The following is a 14935-nucleotide window of genomic DNA, read 5'->3' as shown; positions in this document are numbered from 1 at the left end:
TTTCATTAAGAGACTATCCACAACCGCGTTGATAGACTCAGGAGCCACTCACTCCTTCATATCAGAGACGTTTGCCAATCATTTAGACCTCAAGTCCATCGGCCTAGACGTGAATTTTTCGGTAGTAGTCCCATCAGGGGAAGAGCTGTTAGCTACCAGTGTGGTCAGAGATATCGACCTAGAACTGCATGGCCACCTCGTGTATGCAGATTTAATCATATTGCCGATGCCAGAATTCGACATTATCTTGGGCATGGACTGGCTGACTAAGAATAGAGTTCTGATAGATTTTCAGAAGAGGTCAGTTTTAGTTAGACCGCCGGGCATGGAGCAATTTCTTTTTGAGCCAGCCAGATGGAGAAGCTTTCCTCGCATGATTTCATGCATGCAGGCGAGGAGTTTGATCTCCAAGGGATGCCAGGCCTTTTTGGCTAGTATTATTTCAGCACCTGACGTGTCCACTCCTTCTATTTCAGAAGTGCCAGTAGTCAGCGAATTTCCAGACGTCTTTCCTGATGACGTCACCGGACTTCCACCAGAGAGAGAGGTGGAGTTTGCAATCGATCTCGTGCCAGGCACAGCGCCAATCTCCAAGGCGCCATACAGATTAGCTCCAGCTGAGATGTTAGAGCTCAAACAGCAGATTCAGGAGCTCCTCGACAAAGGGTTTATCCGCCCTAGTTTCTCACCGTGGGGCGCACCAGTGCTCTTTGTGAAGAAGAAAGATGGGAGCATGAGGTTGTGCATCGATTACCGTGAGCTGAACAAGGTAACAATCAAGAATAAGTACCCGTTGCCTAGAATCGAAGACTTATTTGATCAATTGCAGGGAGCTACAGTGTTCTCTAAGATAGATCTTCGATCAGGGTACCATCAGCTGAAAGTGAAGGATGCAGATGTCCACAAGACCGCTTTCAGGACCAGATATGGGCATTACGAGTTCTTGGTGATGCCATTTGGATTGACCAATGCTCCAGCAATTTTCATGGACCTCATGAATCGGGTATTTCAGCCGTTCCTCGATCAATTCGTCATAGTATTCATTGACGATATTCTTATATACTCGAAGAGCCATGAGGAGCACAGCCAGCATTTGAGTACAGTTCTACGGACCTTGCAGAGCCGTAAATTGTTTGCGAAGTTTAGTAAGTGTGAATTTTGGCTAGAGAAGGTAGCGTTTTTGGGGCATATTGTATCTAGCAGTGGTATTGAAGTGGATCCGTCTAAGGTAGCAGCGGTTAGAGATTGGGTGGAACCTAAGAACGCATCAGAAATCCGCAGCTTTTTGGGTTTAGCCGGTTACTACCGTAAGTTCATTCGAGGATTTTCATCTATAGCAGTACCACTCACTTCACTCACCAAGAAGAATGCCAAGTTTGTGTGGAGTGAAGAATGCCAGAAGAGCTTCGACACCTTGAAGCAAGCTCTTATTTCGGCGCCAGTGCTAGCCATGCCAACAGGGCAAGGTGAGTTTGTGCTTTATACCGATGCATCTAAGCTCGGATTAGGCGCAGTGTTGATGCAACAGGGTCGAGTTATAGCTTATGCTTCCAGACAGTTAAAGGTGCATGAGAAGAATTACCCGACTCACGATCTTGAGTTAGCCGCCGTTGTCTTCGCACTGAAAATTTGGAGACACTATCTATACGGCGAGAAATGTCAGATTTTCACCGATCACAAGAGTCTCAAATACTTCTTCACGCAGAGAGAGCTGAATATGAGGCAGAGACGGTGGTTGGAACTTGTGAAAGATTATGATTGCGAGATTAGCTATCATCCGGGAAAAGCTAACGTCGTGGCAGACGCGTTGAGCAGAAAAGTGGCAGTGATAGCTCAGTTGACAGCTCAGAGACCACTACAGTCGGAGATTCAGAAGTTTGGGCTAGAGATTTATCGTGATGGCAAGGCTCCTAGGCTGTCTAATCTGACAGTCAAATCTGGTTTGCTATACCGAATCCGAGCAGGTCAGTCTTCAGATGAGCAGTTACAGAAATGGAGACTGAAAGACGAAGCCAAGGGCAGTGTGCTGTACACAGTTTCAGACGGCATTGTGCGATACAGAGGTAGAATGTGGGTGCCTAGCGTTGGTTCGATCAGACAGGATATTTTGACAGAGGCACACGCATCTCCGTATTCCATTCACCCAGGAGGCACCAAGATGTACAAAGACCTTCAGTTATTGTATTGGTGGCCAGGGATGAAGCGAGACATCCGTAGGTTCGTATCAGAATGTCTCACTTGTCAGCAAGTAAAAGCTGAACATCAGAGACCAGCAGGGTTGGTAAGGTCACTCCCCATCCCCGAGTGGAAGTGGGAGAACATTACTATGGATTTTGTTGTTGGGTTGCCGAGATCAGTCAGAGGATCAAATTCTATTTGGGTTATAGTGGACCGACTCACTAAATCAGCGCATTTCCTGCCAGTGAAGACGACTTTCTCCATGACCCAGTATGCGGATCTTTATATCCAGGAGATCGTCCGATTGCATGGTTTCCCAGTCTCTATTGTGTCCGACAGGGACCCGAGGTTTACATCGTCCTTCTGGAAGAGCTTACATGCAGCCATGGGGACGAAGTTGCTTTTCAGTACAGCGTTTCACCCGCAGACAGATGGCCAGTCTGAGCGAGTGATTCAAGTTTTAGAGGACTTGCTAAGGGCGTGCATGATTGATTTTCAAGGAACGTGGGAATCTAGACTACCTCTAGTGGAGTTCACATACAACAACAGCTTCCAAGCATCTATTGGTATGGCTCCCTATGAGGCGTTGTACGGGAGGAAGTGCAGATCACCAGTTCATTGGGATGAAGTTGGTGAGAGAACAGAACTTGGTCCAGAAATAGTTCAGCAAACTGCAGACGTGGTGGTCAAGATTCGTGACAGAATGAAGACCGCCCAGAGCCGACAGAAGAGCTATGCAGATAAAAGGAGGAGAGATCTCGAGTTTGCCGTAGGAGATCACGTTTTTATCAAGATAGCACCTATGAAGGGTGTTATGATATTTGGAAAGAGAGGCAAGTTGAGTCCGAGGTTTATTGGACCGTTTGAAATCTTGGACAGAGTTGGGACGCTAGCTTATCGTGTAGCCCTTCCGCCGAATCTGGCCGGGGTGCACAATGTGTTCCATGTCTCGATGTTGAGAAAATATTTGGCTAATCCCTCTCATGTGCTGAGTTATGAGCCGTTACAGTTGACTCCAGACCTGTCTTATGAGGAGAAACCAGTCCAAATCCTAGACAGACAGGAGCGCAGGCTTCGGAACAAAGTGACTAAGCTAGTCAAAGTTCGGTGGTTAAACCAATCAGTGGAAGAGGCCACTTGGGAGTCAGAGATAGATATGAGACTTCGCTACCCGGAATTGTTCGGTAAGACTTAATTTCGAGGACAAAATTTTTATAAGTGGGGGAGGAACTGTAGTGCCCAAATTTAATACACGTATAACCCATGCATTCATTTAATTATTAAATCATTTAAATTAATTTTAAATGAGTTTTGGCGATGCATGATTTATTTAAATGCATTGTTTTAAATTATTTATGTTTATGTGATGCACGTTAAAATGTCTTTCGAGTCTCATGTTTCAGGCGATCATTCGAGGCGGGATTGAGGAAAAGACCCGGTGACGATTTTTGGCAATTTTAGATATGGTATTTTATTTTAAGTTGAGTTTGGGGGCATTTTAAATAATTTAGTGAGTGTTAGCATTTTTGAATCCTAAATTTAATTATTTTGTGAGTTTTTGATTTTAGAACTTTTAAAGTCTAATATGGTGTGTTATATTTTAATTATAGAGTTTTATTTAAAAAGTTGAGTGTGAGTTAGTGTTTTAATTAGTAGACAATTATTTTAGTAAACCAAAAGTTAGTCTTTTAATTAATTAAAACACACGCCTCACACACACAAACACACTTTTACACACAGTAATACACGCCTAAACACACACACAACAATTCATTCAAGTTTTATTATTTTTTTTTGAGAGAAAGATTAGGGTTCTTATTCCCCTAGAGTAGCCGCCCCCTTCCCTTCAAATTCCAGCAAGATTTCGGGCAGTTTTATTCAAGAGTAACGGTGCCACGTTCGTCCCGGATCAACCTCGCTCCTATCTCCGCTTCGGTGTCGTCTTTCGGTAACGTTATCATCAAAAAGGCACGTATACTCTGTTCTTGCTGTGTCGATCAAGTCATATTATGCGTTGTGTCGTTTTTTATGCGTAAAAGTTATGTATGATGATAGTAGTTTGAGCGGATCATGAATCGGATCAATTTCGAAGGAAAATTTTTAGATCTAAAACTCGTTTTTTACTGTTCATGTCAAAACTGCGATTTTTCTGTTCATATTTTGGGAAAACTTTCAACGGCAAAAACGTGTAACTTTTCGATACCTTCGATTTGATATATGATTCGAAATTTTTGGACAAATATTGAGTGAGTTATGGCATTTTTCGTGGGACTGCTCAAACTGCGTTTCAGAAAAGTTATGATTTTGATAATTCTTGAAGTTTCAGTGTTGCAGGCTTCGTTGGAAACTGACGGGCGATCGTTGCTGCGTATAAGCATGCTAGTTTTGAGGTTTGGTGTATTTTTAAGATTTTGATGCAAGTTGTTAGGCGTTTGAATGAGTTTAAAGTTGTAGGAAAGGGATTGAGGTTAATTGCATAATTGGTGTTGCGTTGTGTAGTATAGTGGACGTCGTATTGTGAGGTGTTTGTATAAGTTTTGATGCAATGTTATGGTGTTCTAAGAAGAGTCCTAAGATGGTAAATTTCGTTCCATTGATGTGCAATTAGGAGATTAGGCAGGTGCATAAGTTTTCTCGCAGGTTTCGAAGCAACGAGCGAACACGGACCCGTACACGGACCCTGACACGGGGTCCGTGCCTTTGTTATTCCTTCAGTGTCAATTTTGCGAGACAGCACGGACCCTTACACGGATGAGGGCACGGGGTCCGTGCCTTTGGGTTTCACTTAGTGTCTTTTTCCAGTATCTACACGGACCCTTACCCGGACCCTGACACGGGGTCCGTGCCTTTGCTTTCCTTTCAATGTCTTCTTCCAGAGCCTACACGGACCCCCATCCGGACCCGGGCACGGGGTCCGTGCCCCTTCCGTTTCCCGACACACTCTAGGCAGTATGTACACGGACCCTCTCCCGGACCCAAGCACGGGGTCCGTGTACCCTTGTTTTTGGGAAATATTTGTAAGTTCATTTTAAGTTTGATGTTATAAGTTAGTGCAAGGATTATTAAGGGCGTGTCGTGGCAAATCGTAGAAGGTCCTAAGGTATGATTGAACTTGAGAGTAAGCATGTGTTTTCTATGTCTAAGCAATGCAAGTTAAGTATGAAATTCACGTTAGTAAGTTGCAGCAACGGCCCCAGTCGAAGTCCAACGAATCCCTCAACGCCAAGTAAGTATGTATGACGTGCAGAGAAAATATGTTTAAGTTTTTGAGGTATGCTAATTGACTTGTGACCAAATTATGAATGGGTTTGGAAGTCGGTGAACGTGGCCGAGGACCTCTCCGCCCCGTTAAATTATGAACGGGTTAGATCGTGATTGGAAAGCGTTAAATTATGAACGGGGACCAACCAGCCCGTTAAATTATGAACGGGGATCTCATGTATGCGACAGTGGATACGTCCCTGTCAGCCCAGTACTGTGGTATGTCAGGAGGAAAGCCAAAGAAGTGAAAGAAATGTCAAACTCTGCAATGCCACGTCAGAAATAACCGGAAGAATAGGAAGAAAGCATGAACCAATACACAGACCCTTACACGGATCCCGTGTAAGGGTCCGTGTCATTCAACCACAAAAGAAGAATTTTGCCGAAGAGACACGGACCTGGGCACGGACCCCGGAGACAGGTCCGTGCCATTCAGTTGCCAAGATGCAATTTACAGAGCCTCGACGGACCCCTTGACGGACCCCTGCACGGGGTCCGTGTCCCTCATCACCCGAGAACCCAACTTACAGTATGTGGACGGACCTCCAGACGGACCCCTGCACGGGGTCCGTGTCAGCCATTTTCGAGAAAGAAAAGTCCAGAGCCTACACGGACCCCTCTCCGGATGCAGGCACGGGGTCCGTGTGGGCAATATCAGATCGAGATTTTGGAAAAGATTTGCTCGTAATCTGGAAAGAAATAAAACCCAAAACGAGGAACAAAAGAGGGGTGGTTGAATTTCTGAGAGAGCAGCCGACTTCTAAGCGAAAAAGAGGAGATTTCAGATTTGTTGAAGAAGGCAACGGCTCGGGGAGAAAATCGAGGGAGAAACCAACGCGCTGCACACGCAGATCTGCGCGCCATCGCTGAGATTTTCTCGTCTCTTTTAATTTCTTAGTTTTATTCATGAATTCAATTATTAAATTTGATTTTAGTTTTGAATTTATGGAGTAGTTTTCTTTTGTGATCGGGACCACGATAGGAACAAACGATTGATTTTTGTTATTCATTGAAGTGTTTGATTTATAAATTTGTTCTATGTTATTGATTAATATTTGAATAAATTTCGTGCTTTTAATTTGGCCAATTATTTGCATGTTTGTTGTTTAATCTTGACTCGAAAGAGAATTGGTTAAATTTAGCTTCAAAAATATTAATCAACACGCGGTTAAACCGACTAGAAATAGTATTCGGTTTCAGTGTGCGATTTTAGGCGACAGCTGTAATTCTTCGTTGATAAATGCGTTTTTGTTTAATTAAATTCAATTAGAAATAATTGGACTGTTAAATGAAAATAGGATTATAAATTCTAGAAATAGATTTATAATTAAATTAGAGAATTGCATCGTGACAGCGAATAATCTGTGGTTAAATTGTTCCAGTGCGTGATAAAATCTGAGTTTGTTACCGTTGTGTGTCCCGGTCATTTTATTTAAATTTGAAAATCCCCAAGTTCCAAGCTTCTCTGAAATTTGCTCTTAGTCATTAATTTAGCATAGTTTGGTTTAATTTAATTCGTTACATTTTACAAAATAATCACTCTTTATTGTTCGCCTAGATTAAATAAAATAATAAACTCTTAGTAATTAAATAATAGTCTCTGTGGGATCGATACTTGGACTGTACGTCCATTTACTATAACTTGACCTAGTCCGCTTGCTATAATTATTCCCAACCGAAATCTTCGGTCAAGTTTTTGGCGCCGTTGCCGGGGACTATTTATTTGATATTAGGATAAATTATTTGTTTGAGACTAGGCTTTTACTCTTAGTTTAAAATTGTTTTTATTCTTTCTTTAGCATTTTAATTACCTTTGGTTATTCTACTTATTCTCTCTTGGAGCTTAAATCGTGAACTTAAATTTTTGATTTCAGGGGTTAGCTCGTGTTATATGAGCCGTGCTCAAGACGTCAGGAATCTAGTGCCACTTGATCTTGAGATTGAAAGCACTCTCCGCAGTATCCGTAGAGCCCGAAGGAACAACAACTTGACTCTGGAATTCGAATCTGAAGCAGAATCCGAAATAGACCGTAAACCAGAAGTTGAGGAAATGGCCGGAGAAGAGGATAACCGTACATTGATGGAGCTTCATCGACCAGCATTCGAAGGTTATGGGTCTAGTATAATCCGCCCTACGATTCAGGCAAATACATTCGAGCTGAAGCCAGGCATCATCCAGATGATCCAAATGCAAGTAAAGTTTGGTGGAGCGCCATCTGAAGACCCCAATGCACATCTGGAGAATTTTCTGTCAATCTGTGATACGATTAAGTGCAATGGGGTGAGTACTGATGCCATACGACTCAGACTATTTCCATTCTCCTTGCAAGGAGAAGCTATGGAGTGGCTTCGCGACCTTCCAGCTGGTTCTATCACTACTTGGGATGGGCTAGTTGAGTTCTTCATGCACAGGTATTTTCCCCCTACTAAGATTACACAACTGCGAAATGAAATCACTTCATTTAGACAGAGAGATGGGGAATCACTGAATTCAGCATGGGCGAGGTTTAAAAAGATGTTGAGAATGTGCCCGAGACATGGTTTTTCAGTAGGCCAGCAGGTGGAGACATTTTACTATGGGGTAGATCCTTCTGTGAGATCTATGCTTGATGCGGCAGCAAATGGGAGTCTATACAGGAAAACGCCAACCGCAGCGCTCGAAATCATATCTAATATGGCCGAGAGCAATGTGGGTTGGCAAGACAACCGCAGAGAGAAGAAAGTAGGATTCCTTGAGATGGATGCTTTGACAGCGATTACAGCAAAACTTGATGGATTGACACATCAGATGTCACAGTTACAAGCGCAGAAGTCAATACCAGTCAAGTCAGTGAATCAGATCCAAGGAAATGCTGAAATAGTTGGTGGTCCATCTTGTGACATGCCATTCATGCCAGATATGCCTTTTGAGGAAATACAGTGTTTTGGAGGGGATTCAGTAAATTATTTGGGAAACCAGGGGCGTCAGCAAAACAATCCTTACAGTTTCTCGTATAATCCAGGCTGGAGGAATCATCCAAATTTCGGGTGGAGACAATCAGAAAATGCTGTTATGCCATTACAGTTTAATCCTCCACAACATCCTATGCAGCAAAAGCCTCCTCAACAACCACCTAAGCCTCCACAAGGTGCTGGACCCTCTATGCCACCCGGTTTCAAGCCACAAGATGGCAAGTCAAACCTTGAGGACATGCTTGCAAAGTACATAGCAGGGAATGAGATGAGATGGCAAAATCATGATGCCATGATGCAAAGAGTGGAGACTCAACTAGGGCAGTTAGCGACACAGATGGCTACACGAGCTCCGGGTTCACTACCTAGTGACACGGAAAAGAATCCTAGAGGTGTCAATGCAGTCACGGTGAAGTCTCCCATAAAGCAAGAGGTGGTTGATGTCGATAATTATGCGAAGGAGAAGGAGTCATCAAAGCAAGGATTCAATGACACGAAGGAGAAAGGTAAGTCCCTAAACTTGAACTCCAATGTTGATATTAATTCGCTCCCCTTCCCACAAAGAGCTAAGCAACTGCAATTGGATACTCAATTTTCAAAATTTCTTGAGATTTTCAAAAAGCTGCACATAAATATCCCATTTGCAGAAGCTTTAGCTCAAATGCCCTCATATGCAAAATTTCTTAAAGAAATCTTATCAAACAAGAGGAAATTGGTTGACTTTGAGACAGTTAAGCTTTCGGAGGAATGTTCTGCTATTTTACAAAATAAATTACCTCCAAAGCTTAAGGATCCAGGTAGTTTCTCTATTCCCTGTACCATAGGAACTTCATTTTTTGCTAAAGCCTTGTGTGATTTAGGTGCAAGCATTAATTTGATGCCTTATTCATGTTTTAAGAAACTAGGAATAGGTGAAGTGAAACCAACTACAATTTCTCTACAGTTAGCTGATAGATCAATTAAATTTCCTAGGGGAGTTGTAGAGGATGTGTTGGTGAAAGTTGACAAGTTTATTTTTCCAGTGGATTTTGTTGTGTTAGACATGGAAGAGGATCGTGAGATTCCTCTAATTTTAGGAAGACCATTTTTAGCCACTGGGAAAGCTCTGATAGATGTACAAAAGGGTGAGTTGGTGTTGAGACTGAATGATGAGAGTGTCGTGTTTAATGTTTTTCAGTCCATCAAATTTCCTAATGATAAATCTGATTGTTTTAGAATTGATGCTACTGACGAGCTTGTTGAGTGCAGTTTGCAGGAATTGATCGGTGAAGATCCTTTGGAGGTTTGTTTGACTGATTCATGTTCAGGAGAGTTGGAGAATGAGGATGTTAAGGAATACAAGCTTTATCTGGAAGCAGGCAGACCGATCTCGAGAACGGTAAACTCTAGGATTGGGGAACTTGGGCATGTCCCAAGACCTTTAAGGTCATCCATTGAAGAAGCCCCAATCTTAGAGATGAAACCTCTCCCTTCTCATTTGAAATATCTATTTTTGCTTGACAATGATAAACTGCCAGTAATTGTCTCATCTATTTTGACAGGTTTGGAGGAAGAAAAGCTGCTGCGAGTTCTGAGGGATAATATCAAAGCAATTGGTTGGAGCATTGCAGACATCAAGGGGATCAGTTCATCCATGTGCATGCACAAAATTCTGATGGAGGCTGACCACAAGACTTCTACCCAACCTCAAAGACGACTGAACCCAGCTATGCAAGAGGTGGTAAAGAAAGAGGTGATTAAACTACTGGACGCAGGTATTATTTACCCGATTTCTGATAGTAGGTGGGTTAGTCCAGTGCAAGTAGTTCCGAAAAAGGGTGGGATCACTGTTGTCAAGAATGAGAATAATGAATTAATCCCTACTAGAACTGTTACAGGGTGGCGTGTTTGCATTGATTATAGGAAACTTAATGACGCCACCCGTAAAGACCACTTCCCCCTCCCTTTTATTGACCAAATGTTGGAAAGGTTAGCTGGGCATCCTTTTTACTGTTTCCTGGATGGTTATTCAGGTTATATGCAAATTCCTATTGACCCTGAAGATCAGGAGAAAACCACTTTTACTTGTCCTTATGGGACATTTGCATATAAACGAATGCCATTCGGTCTATGTAATGCACCAGCAACCTTCCAACGATGCATGATGGCAATTTTCCATGATATGATTGAGGATTTCATTGAAATATTTATGGACGATTTTTCTGTATTTGGCTCTTCATTCGTTACTTGTTTGATTAATTTGTCTAAAGTTTTGGAGAGATGTGAGGAGTCAAATTTGGTGCTGAACTGGGAAAAATGTCACTTTATGGTGAGAGAGGGGATAGTGTTGGGGCACAAAATTTCTGAAAATGGGATTGAGGTCGATAAGGCTAAGATTGAAGTGATAGAGAAACTCCCTGCCCCAACAAACATCCGAGGAGTGCGTAGTTTTTTAGGACATGCAGGGTTCTATAGACGGTTTATCAAAGATTTTTCCTGCATTTCTAAGCCACTGACCAATTTACTGATAAAAGATGTGAAATTTGATTTTTCTGCTGAGTGTGTGCAGGCATTTCAGGTCCTGAAGGAGAAATTGATCACCGCACCAGTGATGATAGCACCTGATTGGGGGTCGCCATTTGAGGTGATGTGTGACGCAAGCGACACCGCTCTAGGGGCAGTGTTGGGCCAAAAGAGGGATAAATGTATTCATGCCATCTACTATGCTAGTATGACACTTTCCGCTGCCCAACTGAACTATGCCACTACAGAGAAGGAGCTTCTTGCCGTGGTTTTTGCTCTTGATAAGTTTAGATCGTATCTGATAGGGAGCAAAGTTGTCGTGCATACTGATCATTCAGCCTTAAAATATTTGATGGCTAAAAAGGACGCAAAGCCAAGACTAATTCGTTGGGTTCTTCTGTTGCAGGAATTTGACTTGAAGATCATCGATAGGAAGGGAACAGAGAACCAAGTTGCAGACCATCTCTCGCGATTGGAGAATCCAAGTACAGGTAATGAAATTATTCGCGATGATTTCCCAGACGAGCAACTGTTTGCGATCAACAGTCTACCATGGTATGCCGATTTTGTTAATTATCTATCAAGTAAGTTCATTCCTCCCCATTTTACATACCAGCAAAAGAAGAAATTCTTCTCAGATTTGAAGTATTATTTGTGGGAGGATCCTTATTTGTTTAGAATATGTGCAGACGGTATAATCCGTAGATGTGTTCCCCAAGAAGAGGTAAGCGAAATTTTGTGTCACTGTCATGCTGGTCCGGCTGGAGGCCACTTTGGGGCAACTAGAACTGCATCCAAAGTCCTCCAGTCCTGTTTTTATTGGCCTACTTTGTTTAAGGATGCGCATGAGTATGTTACAAAATGTTCAAACTGTCAGCGCACAGGTAATATCTCTAGAAGACATGAAATGCCTCTTAATAATATTTTGGTATGTGAGATATTTGATGTTTGGGGTATAGATTTCATGGGTCCATTCCCGGTTTCTTTTGGGAACAAGTATATTTTGGTGGCTGTAGACTATGTATCTAAGTGGGTTGAGGCGGCTGCATGCAAAACTAATGACTCTAGGGTTGTCGTTCAATTTCTTATGAAAAATATTTTCTCACGTTTTGGCACACCTAGAGCCATCATTAGCGACGGGGGTACTCATTTTTGTAATCGTCAGTTTGACAGTCTATTGGCTAAGTATGGGGTCCGACATAAGGTGGCCACACCTTACCATCCCCAAACTAGTGGCCAAGTCGAGGTTTCGAACCGAGAACTTAAACGCATTCTGGAGAAGACTGTCGGTGCTTCGAGGAAAGAATGGTCTAGGAAACTCGACGATGCACTTTGGGCTTACCGAACTGCTTTTAAAACCCCCATTGGCATGTCCCCTTTCAAATTGTTGTATGGAAAGTCATGTCACCTACCTGTCGAACTTGAGCATAAGGCTTATTGGGCTACTAAATTTCTGAATTTTGATGCTAAAGCCACAGGTGACGCGAGAGTGCTGCAGCTAAACGAATTGGATGAGTTTAGGTTGGAGGCGTACGAGAATGCCAAGCTTTACAAGGAGAAAACCAAACGCTGGCATGATCAGAACATTGTCGGTCGAGAATTTTTGGTGGGTCAACAGGTATTATTATATAATTCTCGACTGAAATTGATGCCAGGTAAGTTGCGTTCTCGGTGGTCCGGTCCTTACACCATCACGCAAGTTTTTCCATATGGGACAGTGGAGATCACTAGTGAAGCAACTGGATCTTTCAAAGTGAATGGACATAGGCTGAAGGTCTATCATGGTGGTGCCATACCCGATGAGCCGACCACAGTGGATCTGCAGGATCCCAACTGAATCAAGGGAGTACAGTCAGGCTATCGACTCTAAATTTAGCGCTTACTGGGAGGCAACCCAGTGTTTAATTTTATTTTTCGTTCATGCTTTAGTTTATTTTATTTGTTCTAGTTTACTTTCTTTTTGTTTTTCTCGCATTATTCGTAAGTTAATCTCAGTGAATGGTGGTGCAGGTAATTTATCTACTAACGGTGGGATTTCTACAGTGTGGGAGAATTTATCAAGGCGATCGATTTTCAATATCTCGAACAAACCGGGGAAGTTTCTGTACAATTCATGCATCTTGTGTGCTTGATTGAGTTTGAAATTTGTGTTCTAGATTTATAGAATTGTACATGCATTGGTACAACATTTGGATTTGGGTAGTATATTTGATGAAAAAAAAAAAAAAAAAAAACTTGAAAATTTCGATTCTTATACAGTAGGTCCACGGACCCGTTCCCGGACCCCTACACGGGGTCCGTGTTTTCCACTTCCCAAAATGACGAAATACAGTAGGTACACGGACCTCTACACGGACCCCAGCACGGGGTCCGTGTCTCTTATTTTCGCATCATACCAGAATAAATTCGCGATTTCTTCTACCCAAAATCCCTAACCCCCAAAATCGGCATCTTCCACCTTTCAAAATCGCTCCCGCCGCACCACCGCCGCACCACTGCCGCACCATCGCCGACCACCGCCGGAGCACAGCCCTTCGCCGAGTTTTCGTCATCACCGTCTTCGAGTTTATGGTAAGAGTGGCTACCCCTCGTCTCAAATTAGCAATTATCAGTGTTGGGAAATTTATGCTGCTGTAGAAGAGATAATCTATTGCGAATTGGTCCGATTATTGCTTGGGTTTCATCCCTCGTGTGTTGGCTTGTTGGACTTTACTTGAGGCATATTCTATCTTCATGATTGATGTTGATTTAGTGTTGAGAGTGCATTGTTTTGGAAGCCATTGATCGTGAATTGAGGGTGTGTTTCCTACTTCTTGAGTTGGTGTTAAGTTGTGCGTTATTTTTGTTTGCTTGGGATCGGTTGAATTGTGTTTCTGAGTTGGGATTGCTGTGTTTCTTTGTCCGCCCCTTCGAGTTCGGCCTTTCACGTCATCATGCCTCCTCGTCGACTGGTTAGCAAGCGTGCACGAAGCGAGGCTTCCTCATCATCCCGTCGTGCCAGAGTAGAGTTTGACTCCTCCAGATTCACATCCCTCGAGAACTCTGATTGGTACTCTGCCTTGCATGAGAACGCAATGATTATTGAAAAGTCTATTCATCCCCGTATCGACGCCGAGGTACCTCTGAGGGCGGAATTCGATAAGTTTGGTTGGGGTCCCCTCTTAGACATCTCCGGGCCATACTACCCTGATCTGGTGTGGCAGTTTTATGCGAATTTTGAAGAGAAAGACAAAACAGGGTTGACATCGATCCGTACTTACGTCAAGGGCGTCCCCATCGGCATTTCTAGCGATTATCTGGCCTCGATTTTGGGAGTCCCCAATGATGGCCCTTGGGTGGAATTCAACCAGATCGATTTTTTCCACTCCGACAGCACGTACAGAATCCCACAGGCACGGGACCGCCTCGACTACGATACGACCCCAACCGGGTCCCGCTCCAGCATCCTCCCGACGTCCATCCCACTACTGGACCGTTTGATCTGTTATTTCACTGGTGCCAACATTATTCCGAGGAAGGCGAGCAACAATGAGGTCCGTCACATGGATCTGTACATCATTGATAAGATGTGGAATGGATTGGGGGCCATTCCTGCTATTCCGGTGGCGTCGATTATCATCTCACATATGCGTTCCGTCGCTCACATTGACCCCACCAAGAATAAGAAGCCGTATGCCCCGTTTCCCATCATCATAGCTCGGATTTTAGCGGCCCATGGCGTCGACTTCACTGGTGAGACATCATTCATGCCTACCTCTACCCAGATGCTCACTGCTCAGGCCATGCAGGGCATGTTCTTCATTTTTCGACAAGGAGCGTGGTATCGTAATCCTGGGAGTCGACACATCAGTCATCATCCCCGGGATCCACCGGTGCCTCCCCCCGCCATCGCTGACCGGGCCTGGGAACCTCGTATGGAGGAAGAAGCGGCTATGGATGCCCGCGCTGGCCCACAGAATTATGCGCCCCCACGACGGCGTGCACCGAGAGGTATCCGTCCGGTCTTTTCGGCCATCTTTGATACCATGGACGACATCCGCAC

The sequence above is a fragment of the Primulina eburnea genome, chromosome 18 (genome assembly GCF_022965805.1).
Source record: "Primulina eburnea isolate SZY01 chromosome 18, ASM2296580v1, whole genome shotgun sequence".
NCBI lineage: Eukaryota > Viridiplantae > Streptophyta > Magnoliopsida > Lamiales > Gesneriaceae > Primulina > Primulina eburnea.
This window is presented reverse-complemented; position numbering follows the sequence as displayed.